General features: G+C 46.1%; 1 pseudogene; it reads right to left on the bottom strand.

Moving 5' to 3' along the window:
* Window positions 1-3,527: 3,527 nt before the first annotated feature.
* LOC128717583 (large subunit ribosomal RNA) overlaps window positions 3,528-5,241 on the bottom strand; it is a 7,114-nt pseudogene continuing 5,400 nt past the window's right edge.

The raw sequence follows: 5,241 nt of genomic DNA, 5'->3' as shown, positions 1-5,241 counted from the left end.
CAAAAATTTTTTCTTGGACCGGGCCTTCCTTCCCGGCCCTGTCGGTGTGTTCTGCAGTAGGGTGCTCCATACAAATTTTCCTTATGTGGAATTTTTCAGTGTAAAATAAGGTTTCTCCAATCGATCGCGGGTTTCACTTTTCATCATTTGCTAGGTCTAACTATGATGTTTTGAGTGGTCCCGCAAAAATTTTTTCTTGGACCGGGCCTTCCTTCCCGGCCCTGTCGGTGTGCTCTGCAGTAGGGTGCTCCATACAAATTTTCCTTATGTGGAATTTTTCAGTGTAAAATAAGGTTTCTCCAATCGATCGCGGGTTTCACTTTTCATCATTTGCTAGGTCTAACTATGATGTTTTGAGTGGTCCCGCAAAAATTTTTTCTTGGACCGGGCCTTCCTTCCCGGCCCTGTCGGTGTGCTCTGCAGTAGGGTGCTCCATACAAATTTTCCTTATGTGGAATTTTTCAGTGTAAAATAAGGTTTCTCCAATCGATCGCGGGTTTCACTTTTCATCATTTGCTAGGTCTAACTATGATGTTTTGAGTGGTCCCGCAAAAATTTTTTCTTGGACCGGGCCTTCCTTCCCGGCCCTGTCGGTGTGCTCTGCAGTAGGGTGCTCCATACAAATTTTCCTTATGTGGAATTTTTCAGTGTAAAATAAGGTTTCTCCAATCGATCGCGGGTTTCACTTTTCATCATTTGCTAGGTCTAACTATGATGTTTTGAGTGGTCCCGCAAAAATTTTTTCTTGGACCGGGCCTTCCTTCCCGGCCCTGTCGGTGTGCTCTGCAGTAGGGTGCTCCATACAAATTTTCCTTATGTGGAATTTTTCAGTGTAAAATAAGGTTTCTCCAATCGATCGCGGGTTTCACTTTTCATCATTTGCTAGGTCTAACTATGATGTTTTGAGTGGTCCCGCAAAAATTTTTTCTCTTAGCCAGTCAACCCTTTCGTCCATGTCGGTGTGTTCTGCAGTAGGGTGCTCCAACCAAGTTTTCCTAATGAAAGTTTTTCGTGGTTTCGTGTGAGTTAAAAACTCCGGAACTTGGCTTATTTTCACCATAATTTCCACATATGGTGACCAACTCAATAAACGTTTTGTGCGTATCCTATGGACAGTTTTTCGCGTTCAACTTGGTGAACTAGGGTTGTTTTCCCGAAGGGTAAAAAAATCTGGACTTAGCCAAATTTTGAAATCTCCAACCAATCTTGGCCTGTTAGATTATCTTGGTTGGGTTGCTATGGGCTGCTACGGCCTACTTGATAGGCAATGTTTCAACTCTTGGAAGCTTTCGTGGTTGTTTAGAACTGTCCATGGCCTTCTTGATAGAAATGGCTTATCGTGGCCATGGACTTAGCAACATTTTGAGATCCAATCTTGGCCTGTTAGAGTATCTTGGTTGGGTTGCTATGGGCTGGTACGGCCTACTTGATAGGCAATGTTTCAACTCTTGGAAGCTTTCGTGGTTGCTAAGCACAGTTCGTGGCCTTCTTGATAGAAATGGCTTATGGTGGCCATGGACTTAGCCAAATTTTGAAATCTCCAACCAATCTTGGCCTGTTAGATTATCTTGGTTGGGTTGCTATGGGCTGCTACGGCCTACTTGATAGGCAATGTTTCAACTCTTGGAAGCTTTCGTGGTTGTTTAGAACTGTCCATGGCCTTCTTGATAGAAATGGCTTATCGTGGCCATGGACTTAGCAACATTTTGAGATCCAATCTTGGCCTGTTAGATTATCTTGGTTGGGTTGCTATGGGCTGGTACGGCCTACTTGATAGGCAATGTTTCAACTCTTGGAAGCTTTCGTGGTTGCTAAGCACAGTTCGTGGCCTTCTTGATAGAAATGGCTTATGGTGGCCATGGACTTAGCAAAATTTTGAAATCTCCAACCAATCTTGGCCTGTTAGAGTATCTTGGTTGGGTTGCTATGGGCTGGTACGGCCTACTTGATAGGCAATGTTTCAACTCTTGGAAGCTTTCGTGGTTGCTAAGCACTGTCCATGGCCTTCTTGGTAGAAATGGCTTATGGTGGCCATGGACTTAGCAAAATTTTGAATTCTCCAACCAATCTTGGCCTGTTAGAGTATCTTGGTTGGGTTGCTATGGGCTGCTACGGCCTACTTGATAGGCAATGTTTCAACTCTTGGAAGCTTTCGTGGTTGCTAAGCACTGTTCGTGGCCTTCTTGATAGAAATGGCTTATGGTGGCCATGGACTTAGCAAAATTTTGAATTCTCCAACCAATCTTGGCCTGTTAGAGTATCTTGGTTGGGTTGCTATGGGCTGCTACGGCCTACTTGATAGGCAATGTTTCAACTCTTGGAAGCTTTCGTGGTTGCTAAGCACTGTTCGTGGCCTTCTTGATAGAAATGGCTTATGGTGGCCATGGACTTAGCAAAATTTTGAATTCTCCAACCAATCTTGGCCTGTTAGAGTATCTTGGTTGGGTTGCTATGGGCTGCTACGGCCTACTTGATAGGCAATGTTTCAACTCTTGGAACCTTTCGTGGTTGCTAAGCACTGTCCATGGCCTTCTTGATAGAAATGGCTTATGGTGGCCATGGACTTAGCAAAATTTTGAATTCTCCAACCAATCTTGGCCTGTTAGAGTATCTTGGTTGGGTTGCTATGGGCTGGTACGGCCTACTTGATAGGCAATGTTTCAACTCTTGGAAGCTTTCGTGGTTGCTAAGCACTGTCCATGGCCTTCTTGGTAGAAATGGCTTATGGTGGCCATGGACTTAGCAAAATTTTGAAGTCTCCAACCAATCTTGGCCTGTTAGATTATCTTGGTTGGTTTGCTATGGGCTGGTACGGCCTACTTGATAGGCAATGTTTCAACTCTTGGAACCTTTCGTGGTTGCTAAGCACTGTCCATGGCCTTCTTGATAGAAATGGCTTATGGTGGCCATGGACTTAGCAAAATTTTGAATTCTCCAACCAATCTTGGCCTGTTAGAGTATCTTGGTTGGGTTGCTATGGGCTGGTACGGCCTACTTGATAGGCAATGTTTCAACTCTTGGAAGCTTTCGTGGTTGCTAAGCACTGTCCATGGCCTTCTTGGTAGAAATGGCTTATGGTGGCCATGGACTTAGCAACATTTTGAAGTCTCCAACCAATCTTGGCCTGTTAGAGTATCTTGGTTGGGTTGCTATGGGCTGGTACGGCCTACTTGATAGGCAATGTTTCAACTCTTGGAAGCTTTCGTGGTTGCTTAGGATAAGAATCCCGACGAGAAAGGTTTCCCGGACTTATAAAAATAACCGATTAGCCCCAAGGACACATCTTCCTTGAAAGGCTAATCATGCACCACACACCACACCACCCATAGGCTTGCAAGCAGCACTCTTGTCGAGTGCAGCAAGCCTATGCTCACATCAACTACCGTACACGTACCACCATAGGCTTGCAAGCAGCACTCTTGTCGAGTGCAGCAAGCCTATGCTCATCAACTACCATACGTACCACCACAGCCTTGCAAGCAGCACTCTTGTCGAGTGCAGCAAGCCTATACTCCACGAACTAACCACTTCACCACCAAGCATGGGTCGCCTGAGAGGATCGATGCGAACGCATCTCTACAACTCGCAGCTCCCAGCCTGTAGTCCCGTCGTTTGCGGGCGGTCGAAGGTGTCGAAACTAGTTGTATCCACGGTCGACGGGAGCACAGCCACCAGGGTTCCCTGTGATAAGGTACTTCCACGTGCAGCGTGCACCCGCCCGTTGCGGCTCAGTCTAGTGCTATAGCGGGGATGAGACGGCAGTGTGCACGGGGCAGCACCGACGGATCTCAGAGGGTTGTTAAGCCCGCTAGCTTCCGATCACCTAATGGGTTTATGATGCGCTATCAGCTCGGATTGGATACGACCTTAGAGGCGTTCAGGCATAATCCAGCGGACGTAGCGTCATACCAAAGTCCGGTCGAACTAGTATTGAGCCAGTGGTCCGTACCTGTGGTTCCTCTCGTACTGCACAGGAATTCCGTTAAGATAGCAGCATACAGCACACACCAGTAGGGTAAAACTAACCTGTCTCACGACGGTCTAAACCCAGCTCACGTTCCCTTGAAAGGGTGAACAATCCTACGCTTGGTGAATTTTGCTTCACAATGATAGGAAGAGCCGACATCGAAGGATCAATAAGCCACGTCGCTATGAACGCTTGGCGGCCACAAGCCAGTTATCCCTGTGTGGTGACATTCGAGCAGTCGAGCTGTTTGGACATGGCGTGTTTTGCTCCGCAGTGAGAAGGAAAATTTGTGTGCAAAAATCGTTTAGAGAGACTGGATTTTAGTTATAATCCGTTGTTAAGTGCAAGTTTTAAGTGAATCGAGTGAAAACCGCGTGAAAATCGGTGCGATAATACGGAAAATAAGCAAAAAAACATTCCCCATACATTTTGTATGGGGAACTATTTCCGCTATAAAAACGGGCAAAATAGACCTTTTTCGGTGCGGTTTTCGGTGAAAAAGCGAGATTGGACGCCATTTAAGCGATTAAGAGTGATAGACAGTGTTTGCCGGTGAAATTCGGCCCGAAATACGGAGTGGCAAATTTGCGCAAAGAAATACAACAACAACAACAACAACAGTGTGTGTGTATCGTGAGTTTGCGTAAAAATCCGGTCCAATCGGGCCGGAAGTGGACGGAAACGGTAGTTTTTGTGCCCGTGATCGTGCTAACGCAAAAAACCGGACGGAAATCGGACGAAAATTGACGAAAAACATCGTGGCAAAAAAGTGCAAGGGGTGCTACCGCCGGAGCACGTGGTTTCGAGCAACGGTATTTATTAGAAAATCGTTAATAACTTTGCGAGTTTTTATCGGATTCGTGTGCGGTTTTCACCGTTGTGATTGTTTTAACCTGTTTAATAAGATCCAAGCGAAAAAACAGTGAAAAACGCGAAAAATTTTTTGACATTTTTTGGTGACACCCGAGTGACACACATGACCCCGCTGACGAATTTTCGAAGGTGAGCAGTCCCCCGCAGACAAATTTTCAAATTGACGGTTTCTGCTCGAAAAACTGCTCGAAACTTAAAAAGACGCAGAAAATTCTGGTAAGCTGGGGGGGTCATCGACAGCTCGAATCTGCTCGATTTGGACAGTTTTTGTCGAGCTCGAAACTGCTCGAAACTGCTCGAATTCCCGACTTTTACTGGAAATCGCGGGGAAAAAATCGGGAACGACTGCGAAAAATACGGGAAGGCGTCTGCAAGCAGGGAAACACCTCCCCCTGACCACG

This window comes from Anopheles marshallii, assembly GCF_943734725.1.
Source record: "Anopheles marshallii chromosome X unlocalized genomic scaffold, idAnoMarsDA_429_01 X_unloc_68, whole genome shotgun sequence".
NCBI lineage: Eukaryota > Metazoa > Arthropoda > Insecta > Diptera > Culicidae > Anopheles > Anopheles marshallii.
Note: the sequence above shows the minus strand (reverse complement) of the source record. Positions and strands in the feature narration are given on the sequence as shown.